This window comes from Eschrichtius robustus, chromosome X (assembly GCF_028021215.1).
Source record: "Eschrichtius robustus isolate mEscRob2 chromosome X, mEscRob2.pri, whole genome shotgun sequence".
Classification (NCBI taxonomy): domain Eukaryota; kingdom Metazoa; phylum Chordata; class Mammalia; order Artiodactyla; family Eschrichtiidae; genus Eschrichtius; species Eschrichtius robustus.
In genome coordinates this window covers 113,898,166-113,907,886 of record NC_090845.1, presented here as the reverse complement: position 1 = coordinate 113,907,886, position 9,721 = coordinate 113,898,166, and the positions used below count along the sequence as shown (strand labels likewise).

The 9,721-nt window shown below is 37.2% G+C and overlaps 1 pseudogene; it reads right to left on the bottom strand.

Moving 5' to 3' along the window:
* Window positions 1-4,138: 4,138 nt before the first annotated feature.
* Window positions 4,139-4,757, bottom strand: LOC137757447 (coiled-coil domain-containing protein 169 pseudogene; annotated as a pseudogene).
* Window positions 4,758-9,721: the final 4,964 nt, after the last annotated feature.

Genomic DNA, 9,721 nt, shown 5'->3' with positions numbered 1-9,721 from the left:
CAATGGGTTACATATTCCCAGATGTTAACATCTCTCTGTATACTTCATGTGTTTAATGAAAGGTTGTAAAATTTGAGGAAGACAAAAATAAAAGTTTTTAAAACTCAAGATACATAATAAATAAATTGGAACAACTAGAGATGACTAAAAACAAAATGTATTATATTGATCCACCCACAACATAACCTGATCTCAGGGACTTTAAGATACTTATACAGTAAACTTCAAAAGTATTTGCATTTAATTTTTTTTAATATAATTTTACTTATTTATTTATTTTTTCCTTTTTTTTAACATCTTTATTGGAGTATAATTGCTTTACAATGGTGTGTTAGTTTCTGCTTTATAACAAAGTGAATCAGCTATACATATACATATATCCCCATATCTCTTCCCTCTTGCATCGTACTGTTTTAAGGTGCTAAATTTGTGGTCATTTGTTACAAAGCAGTAGAAAACTAATGCATTGGTACAGCCACTCCAGCTCTCTTATGGTTGCTGATTGCATAGTATATCATTTTTTACCCTTTCAACTTATTTGTGTTGTAAATCTAAAGTGTGTCTCTTCTAGGCAGCATGCAGTTGGATCCTGTTCTTTAATCTAGTCTGATAATGTATTTTTTATTGTAGTGCTTATTTCATTTACATTTAATATAATTATTGATTATGATATAAATATAATTATTTATAACTGCCATTTTCCTATTTTCTATATGTCTCATGTATTTTTTCCCTCTATTTCTCCTTTACTGTCTTCTTTTTCATTAGATATTTTCTAGTGTACCAGTTTAGTTCCCATTATTTACTCTATTTGCTGAATTATTCTTTTAGTTGTTGCTCTGAGGATTAAAATATATATCTTAACTAACTTAAAACAATATACTTCACATTAATGCTAATTTATTTATGGTAGTGTATTGAAACTTTGCTCTAATATTGCTCCCTTTCCTCCTCCCTCCTTTGTGCTATTATTATCATATACACTACATCTTATATATTCTAAACTTAATATTTTAATAATATTGTTTTATGCAGATGTCTTTTAAATCAGTTGTGAGAAGGAAAGAAAAATATATTTATATTGTATTTTATGTTTTCTTATGTAATTAACATTACTGGTGCTCCCTCCCTCCCTCCCTCCCTCCCTCCATACCTACCTACTTCTATCTTTCTTTCTTTCTCTCTCTCTCTCTTTCTTTCTTTCTCTCTCTCTCTTTCTTCCTTCCTTCCTTCCTTTCTTTCTTTCTTTTCACCAGATCTTAGTTGTGGCTCGCGGGCTCCTTAGTTGAGGCTTGCCAGCTCCTTAGTTGTGGCTCGTGGGTTCCTTAGTTGCGGCTCGTGGGTTCCTTAGTTGCAGCTCGCCAGCTCCTTAGGTGCAGCACACATGCTCCTTAGTTGTGGCATGTGAACTCTTAGTTGTGGCATGTATGTGGGATCTAGTTCCCTGACCAGGGTTCGAACCCAGGCCCCCTGCATTGGGAGCACGGAATCTTATCCACTGCACGACCAGGGAAGTCCCACTGGTGCTCTATTTCTTTGTGTGGATTCGAGTTACAATTTCTCTTCAGCCTGATGAACTTCCTTTTTAAAATTTCATATAAAGCAGGTCTGATAGCAATTTGTTTTCTTAGGCTATTTTTTCTGAGACTGTCTTTGTTTGTGGGGCTTTCATTTTTTAAGGGTTATTTTTCTATATATAGAATTATTATTTTTTTAGAATTAGATTTTAATAACAGAATTAGAGATATAAATCATATATGATTAACCCATTTAAAGTATACAGTTCAATGGTTTTTAGTAGTATATACACAGAGTTGTGCAATCATCACCACAATCAATTTTAGAAATTTTCATCATCCAAAAAAAACCCCTGTACCCTTTGCAGTCACTCCCCATCCTCTCCCTTTTTCCATCATCCCTAGGCCTCTACTAATCTCCTTTGTGTCTTTATGGATTTGCCTGTTCTGGACATTTTATATAAATGGAATTATGCAATGTGTGGTATTTTGTGACTGGCTTCTTTCACTTAGGGTATTACTGTCAAGTTTTGTCCATGTCATAGCATATAACAGTACTTCATTTCCTTTTGTTGCTGAATAATATTCCATTGTTTGGCTATACTACATTTTGTTTATCCATTCATTAATTGGTAGACGTTTGGTTGTTTCCACTTTTTGGCTATTATGCTGCTCTAAACATTTGTGGACAAGTTTTTATGTGGTTATAGGTTTTTCTCTTGGCTACATACATAGTAGTGGAATTTCTGTGTCATATGATAACTCTCTGTCAGTTTTGAAGAACTGACAGACTGTTTTCCAAAAAGGCTGTACCATTTTCCATCTCTACCAGCAATGTATGAGGGCTCCCATTTCTCCACATCCTCACCAACACTCATTATTATCTGTCTTTTTGATTATAGCAGCATTTGTTTTATAAATGGTATTTCTTGATATTTTGTAATACATTTAGACATTTTAAAATTTGAAATATGTTAAATATTGTTTACTGCTGTTTTGCTTTATGAATTCTCAACTTAAATACTAATGTTAATACATATTTCAGTATTAAACAAAAAAAGGACCCCAAATCTTCATTTTTTTCTCTGATTATTATTATTTATTTATTTATTTACATTTTTGGCTGTGCTGGGTCTTCATTGCTGTGCACCGGCTTTTCTCTAGTTGTGGTGGGCAGGGGTTACTTTTTGTTGCGGTGTGTGGGCTTCTCATTGCAGTGGCTTCTCTTGTTGCGGAGCACAGGTTCTAGACGTGCAGGCTTCAGTAGCTGTGGCTCGAGGACTCTAGAGTGCAAGCTCAGCAGTTGTGGCGCAGGGGCTTAGTTGCTCCGTGGCATGTGGGATCTTCCTGGACCAGGGACTGAACCGGTGTCCCCTGCATTGGCAGGCGGATTCTTAACCACTGTGCCACCAGGGAAGTCCCTCACTGCATTACATTTTAAAGTCATATAAAAGAATTATTTGGCTGTATGAAATTTATGCATTCTTCCTTAAAGAAAGGAACGTCTATAGAGATATAGAAGTGCATTTGGTATTCATTACTGGTGATTCTGAATAAAAAGAATTTAGGTTTTAGGATATAAGGTGAAAACAGCATTAGCTAGAAACTATACTAACCAATGGATGATTTCTGGAAATTTAAAGGCCAACAGTTTCACTTATTAAGTTGGGAAAATAAATTATATGTATATTGTAGACCAATGTGACAGTTGCAAAAACAGTCTAAACATGAATAAGAGAATTTGATACATTTTCTAAATGCCTTAAAAGAACCTTTCTCCTATCCTCATTCAATGTCCACTTCTAGACTTGAGTATTGTGAACACTTACAAAGTCTGCTCCAAAAAACTAGGCCATCACTGTGAATTAATAAACATCACAAAATGACTTAAATCACCATGTACTAAGTGGCAGGTCCTTGCAGTAGTTGAAGGAGTATTGGTTTTCTAGAATGGTAAGAAGCCTGAGAAGTTGCATAGTTTGCCTCATTTATCTTACAGGTGTGGAAAATAAAGATGACGTGAAGAGACTTTCCCAAGTTCTCATAAATTTACAGCAGAGAGGGACTATAGCCAAGCTGATTCCCGATTGGAGGCTCTTTCCGCTTTAAGTCAAAGTTTAAAATGCATTTGATTTGCCCCTTTGTTTAAACCTTGGGTTTAAAAAAACGAGCATGATATAGCCTAAAATAGCAAGCAGTTTTGATGAACTCACATTTTTAGCTATCAGCCAACTAGAAACCAAATATAATAGCAATGTTAATATCAGAGTAGATAATGGATATATTATTAAAAGCAAGTGTAATGATGACAGACTTCCTGTTTCCTAGGCTATTTTAAGAATCATAAATTCTGCTAGTTCATATTTTCGGGTCACTAAAATTACTTTCTAAAATAATTTTTGAAACTAGACTAAATTACTAAGAAAATTACTTTCAGGTAGTCAAAGGAACACACTTCTGGAAGAGGAGCTAAAGAGGTTTAATAGCTCTTTCTTATCTATCTCATCCCCTGAAAAATGTGTTGAACAGTAACTTCACAATTTGAATATTACAAATGAAAAAATGGAAGAAATAGAAATCCACCCAGTTCTGGAATTATGGATTGAGTTTTGGAAGATGATTTATCTTGTAATCTTTTTTGCTGGTCCTCTCTTGGCATTTACCATTTTCTGATTAGCTGGATTATATCTTTCTGTTTTCACTGGATTCTCTTTCATTCTATGCAGTTGATTCATTGGTTGTCTTTTAGAAACTTGGTGTGAGCCAGAGACCTGAGACATTTTAGCTAGGTATATACGACGTTCATCATTGATCTTGTGGTAAGCCTTTGATTCTCGTTCCAGTCTAAGTACATAGTCTTTCACTTGATTTTCAAGGCTCCTTTTTTCTTTTGCTAGCTGTTTAAGTAATGTACTTAAGGATTCCACTGGCATCCGCTCATAGACACGAATAGAAGATAGTCTATGTGAAGGATTTCCACGGATTTTTTTCCATTTTCTCTCTGAGACTAACAACTTGCTTTTCTAGTTGATCATTCTGTTCAAGTTGTGTCTCATAACAGGTTTTCCACTCACTGCCTTCGTTGTCAGTACTGAGTTTGGCTTCCAGTTCCACTACCTTTTGTCTTATTTCAAGTATTGAGATTTGTACTAAGTCTTTCATATGGATTTCTTCCAATAACTCCAGTTTAAGGAGGTCAGTGCTCATACCTTAGAAGGTGTCACTTCTTTCATCCCCCATAGTGTCAGGTCAGAGATCTCCCACACCCTTCCCCTCAGCACAGCTTAGAGCAGAAGACCTGAAGGGACATCCAGAAGCTGGGGATGAGAAAGTGTTGTCATGAGCTGTTGGCATGGTGAACTGACTCTTAGAATTCTTGGTTGAGTTTCTTTCCCCCAGCACTTTGAATATGTCATAATACTGACTTCTTGTCTCCACTGTTTCTGATGAGAAGTCAGCTGTTAATTTTATTGTGGTTCCTTTGTATATGACACATAATTTTCTTCTCACTATTTTCAAGTTTCTCTCTTTGGCTTTGCCTTTCAACAGTTTGACTATGATCTCTCTAGCTGTGAATATCTTTGAGTTTGTGCTATTTGGAATTCATTGAGCTTCTTGGATGTGTAGATTAATCTTTTTTTAAATGAAATTTGAGAAGTTTTCACCCACTATTTCTTCAAATACTTTTTATGTCCCTTTTTTCTCCAATCCTCTTCTGGAACTCCCATTATGCATACGTAGTGTGTTTGATGGTGTCTCACTGGCCTTTGAAGTTCTTCAGTTTTCTTCGTTCTTTTTACATTCTGTTCCTTAGACTAGATAATCTCTATTGATCTACCTTTTTTTAATTTTAATTTTTAATTGAAGTATAGTTGATTTACAATGTTTCAGATGATCTACTTTCTATTATCAGCTCAAATCTGCTGTTGAGCCCCTTGAGTGAATTGTTCATTTCAGTTGTTGTACCTTTTAATTCCAGAATTTTCATTCATTTTTTTTTTTATAATTTGTATGTCTTTATTTATATTCTCTATGTGAAGAGTCATTGTCATCATATATTCCTTTAATTCTTCAAACGTGGCTTCTTTTAGTTCTTTGAACATATTTATAATAGCTTATTTGAAGTCTTTATGTACTAAATCTATCATCTAGGCCCTCCCAGAGACAATTTATATAAGCTGCTTTTTTTTTTTTCTGTGTATGGCTGCACCTTGTTTCTTTGTTTTTTAATTTTTTATTTTTGTTTAGTGATGTGCTTGGACTAATTATGTAGTGTCTATGTCCCCTGTAGAGTATGAGAACTGGAATCTCTGCTCAGTTGTTTTTTTAAAATTCTTTTTTTAAAAATTTTTATTTATTTATTTATATTTATTTATTTATTTATTTATTTATTTATTTATTTATTTATGGCTGTGTTGGGTCTTCATTGCTGCGCGTGGGCTTTCTCTAGTTGCATCAAGCACGGGCTACTCTTTGTTGCAGTGCACATGTGTCTCATTGCAGTGGCTTCTCTTGTTGCAGAGCACGGGCTCTAGGCGCATGGGCTTCAGTAGTTGTGGCACACAGACTCAGTAGTTGTGGCGCACGGGCTTAGTTGCTCCGCGGCATGTGGGATCTCCCCGGACCAGGGCTCGAACCTGTGTCCCCTGCATTGGCAGAAGGATTCTTAACCACTGCGCCACCAGGGAAGTCCCAAAACTTTTAATTTTATATTGGAGCATAGCTGATTAACAATGTTGTGATAGTTTTAGGTGCACAGCAAAGGGACTCAGCCATACATATACGTGTATCCATTCTCCCCCAAACTTCCCTCCCATCAAGGCTGCCACATAACATTGAGCAGAGTTCCCTGTGCTATACAGTAGGTCCTTGTTGGTTATCCATTTTATTTTTATTTTTATTTTTTTTGGCAAATTAATACATTTATTACCTATGATCAGCAGATATATTGCTCACTTATTCTCTCCATGTTTAAAAAGAATTTCAAAATAACAAAATAATTATATACACCATACAATTCAGGGTAGGGTTGGGCTCAGGGGACCACTTCATTGTTCACAGCGTGGACAGAAACCTCTGTCTCCAAACATTTTTTGAGCTAGTTTAACTTTCAGCTCTGAGTCTGGTCCCAGTCTTGAAATCACAGAAGGTTAGGGCCTGGAATTTTCTCAGCCATAGGGATGAGGTTCTAGTTCAGACAGGAGGAAAGGGCTTCCTGGAAGGGACCAATAAAGCCTCTGATGCAGAAACATGAGGAGGCAAGGGCAGAGGGCACTGGGGCTGAACCAGAGGGGCCTGGCATGGGGGAGGGTGAGGAGCCCACTCCCGATCCAGCATTTCCTTGTACTCACCCCTGCGTCTCCACTCAGTAGAACAGGGGCTGCCTTAGAGCACCAGCAACTGGTAAATCTGATGGAGGAACTTTCTCCTTGTAGCTTCCAGAACCTGAAGACAGGACCCAGTAGGAACTTTGACTGGATTCATGAGATCCCAGGATGCCAGGGAGTTACATACCCTTGATTATTGAGATGGCCCTGCCAATGTGCCCAGCTCCTGGAAGGCACGGTCAGGTAGTTTTGAGAAATATTGTATGATATCCCTTATATGCGGAATCTAAAAAGAAATGTTACATATGAACTTATTTGCAAAACAGAAACAGACTCACAGACTTAGAGAATGAACTTTCTCTTTCTCTGTCTGACTTACTTCACTCAGTATGACAATCTCTAGGTCCATCCATGTTGCTGCAAATGGCATTTTTTCATTCTTTTTTATGGCTGAGTAATATTCCATTGTATATAGGTACCACATCTTCTTTATCCATTCCTCTGTCGATGGACATTTAGGTTGCTTCCATGTCTTGGCTATTGTAAACAGTGCTGCAATGAACATTGGGGTGCATGTATCTTTTCAAATTATGTTTTTCTCCAGATATATGCCCAGGAGTGGGATTGCAGGGTCATATGGTAGCTCTATTTTTAGTTTTTTAAGGAACCTCCATACTGTTCTCCATAGTTACTGTACCAACTTACATTCCCACCAACAGTGTAGAAGGGTTCCCTTCTCTCCACACCCTCTCCAGCATTTATTGTTTGTGGATTTTTTGATGATGGCCATTCTGACCGGTGTGAGGTGATACCTCATTGTAGTTTTGATTTGCATTTCTCTAATAATTAGCAATGTTGAACATCTTTTCATGTGCCTCTTGGCCATCTGTATGTCTTCTTTGGAGAAATGTCTATTTAGGTCTTCTTCCCATTCTTTGATTGGGTTGTTTGTTTTGATGATATTAAGCCTCATGAGCTGTTTGTAAGTTTTGGAGACTAACCCCTTGTCAGTCACATCATTTGCAAATATTTTCTCCCAATCTGTGGATTGTCTTTTTGTTTTATTTATGGTTTCCTTTGCTGTGCAAAAGCTTTTGAGTTTAATTAGGTCCCATTTGTTTAATTTTGTTTTTATTTTCATTATTCTGGGAGACGGATCGAAAAAGATATTGCTGTGATTTAAAGATAGTGCTGTGAACACTCAGTGTTCTGCCTATGTTTTCCTCTAGGAGTTTATAGTGTCGTGTCTCACATTTAGGTCTTTAATCCATTTTGATCTTATTTTTGTGTATGGTGTTAAAGAATGATCTTGCTCTTATTTTTCCTTTCTTTTTTCCCTCGTTCTCATTTTTAAGCCTAGCTACCTAGAGTTAACCCTTGGGTCATCATAGTCTAGTGGTCAGCCAGTTATTGGTCCAAGATTTTGCTTAAACACTTTAGCCAGTAAGGCTTTCCATCCTTTTTCCTAGGGAATCTGTTTATGTGTTGGTACACTCATTCTAAGTTCAGGCAGTTAAAAAATCTCTGATTTTCATTTTCTGCTTGTACACGGCCTCAAAGTCAGCCATGAATGAATAGTTAACTGGGGCCATCTCTCGTCTCCCCTGAGCATGTGTGCAGCCCTGTGTATGTATTAATACATAACCTTCCAGATCCCCTGGAATAAATGAGAGCTTATCAAAGCACCTTATGGTTGGTCTCATTTTCCAGATCTCATTTTAGAATTTCTGACTGGTCTGTTGCTTGCTCTAACCAGTATCACAGCCTTAGGCAGCTGTGACACTGACCTTCCCTGATTATTTTCCCCTAAGATCATTATTGGGCATGAGGCTTTTCTGTAGAGCTTCAGATTGGGTCAGCCCTTTCAGCTACCATGAGACTGCCAGTTCTCTGGTCCTCAAGGTTACTGCACCTTGGAAGTAGGGACATGGGAGCAGCCCCAAGTCAAAATACTACAGATCCTGCTGTTCTTGCTGCAGTTCAGCAGCTTTTCTTGTACAAACACTTTTCAATGTGTTGTATGCTTTTCGTTAATTTCCAGGGTTCTGAAATGGTTGATTTTGACAATTTGTCCAGTTTTATCATTATTTTGGGGCGAGAGGATTTGGTAAGGTCCTCACTGGGCCATTCTGGAAGTCCCACGATGTCTAGTCATTTTTTTGAACAACTTTTGGAGATGTAATTCATAAACCATACATTCCACTCATTTAAACTGTATAATTCAATATTTTTAGTATATTCATAAGATTGTGCAATCATCACCACAATCTAATTTTAGAACACACCTAGTAATTTTTGATTGGATACCAAACATTGTGCATTTTACCTTGTTGAGTGCTATATATTTTTGTATTCTTATAAATATTCTTAAATTATGTTTTGGGATGCAGTTAAATTACTTGGACACAGGTTGATCCTTTTGGGTCTTGCATTTAGGATTTGTTATGTGGGACCAGAGTAGTGCTTAGTCTAGTGCTAATTATTCCCCACTATGAGGCAAGACCCTTCTGTGTACTCTACCCAATGATCCATGAATCTCGAGCTCTTCAATCTAGCTGGTGAGAACAGGCAACTTTCCTGGTCTTGTTAGAGTGCCAGCCACTGTTACCTCTAATCCTTTTGGATGGTTCTTTCCCCAGCCTTGGGTAGTTTCCTCATACACATGTGCTGGTCCATCTGGTCAGTATTCAGATGGATCCTTGAGGAGGGCCATCTGAAGATTTCTGAAATTCTCTTTCTATGCAGCTTTCTTCTCTCTGGTCCTCTATTCTGACAACTTTAGCCACCATATTGTCTCTAGACTCTCAGCTCCATCTCAACTTTGGGAGTCTGCTGCCATCAACCTGGCCTCCTCCTTCATGTGCCACAGCCTAGAAT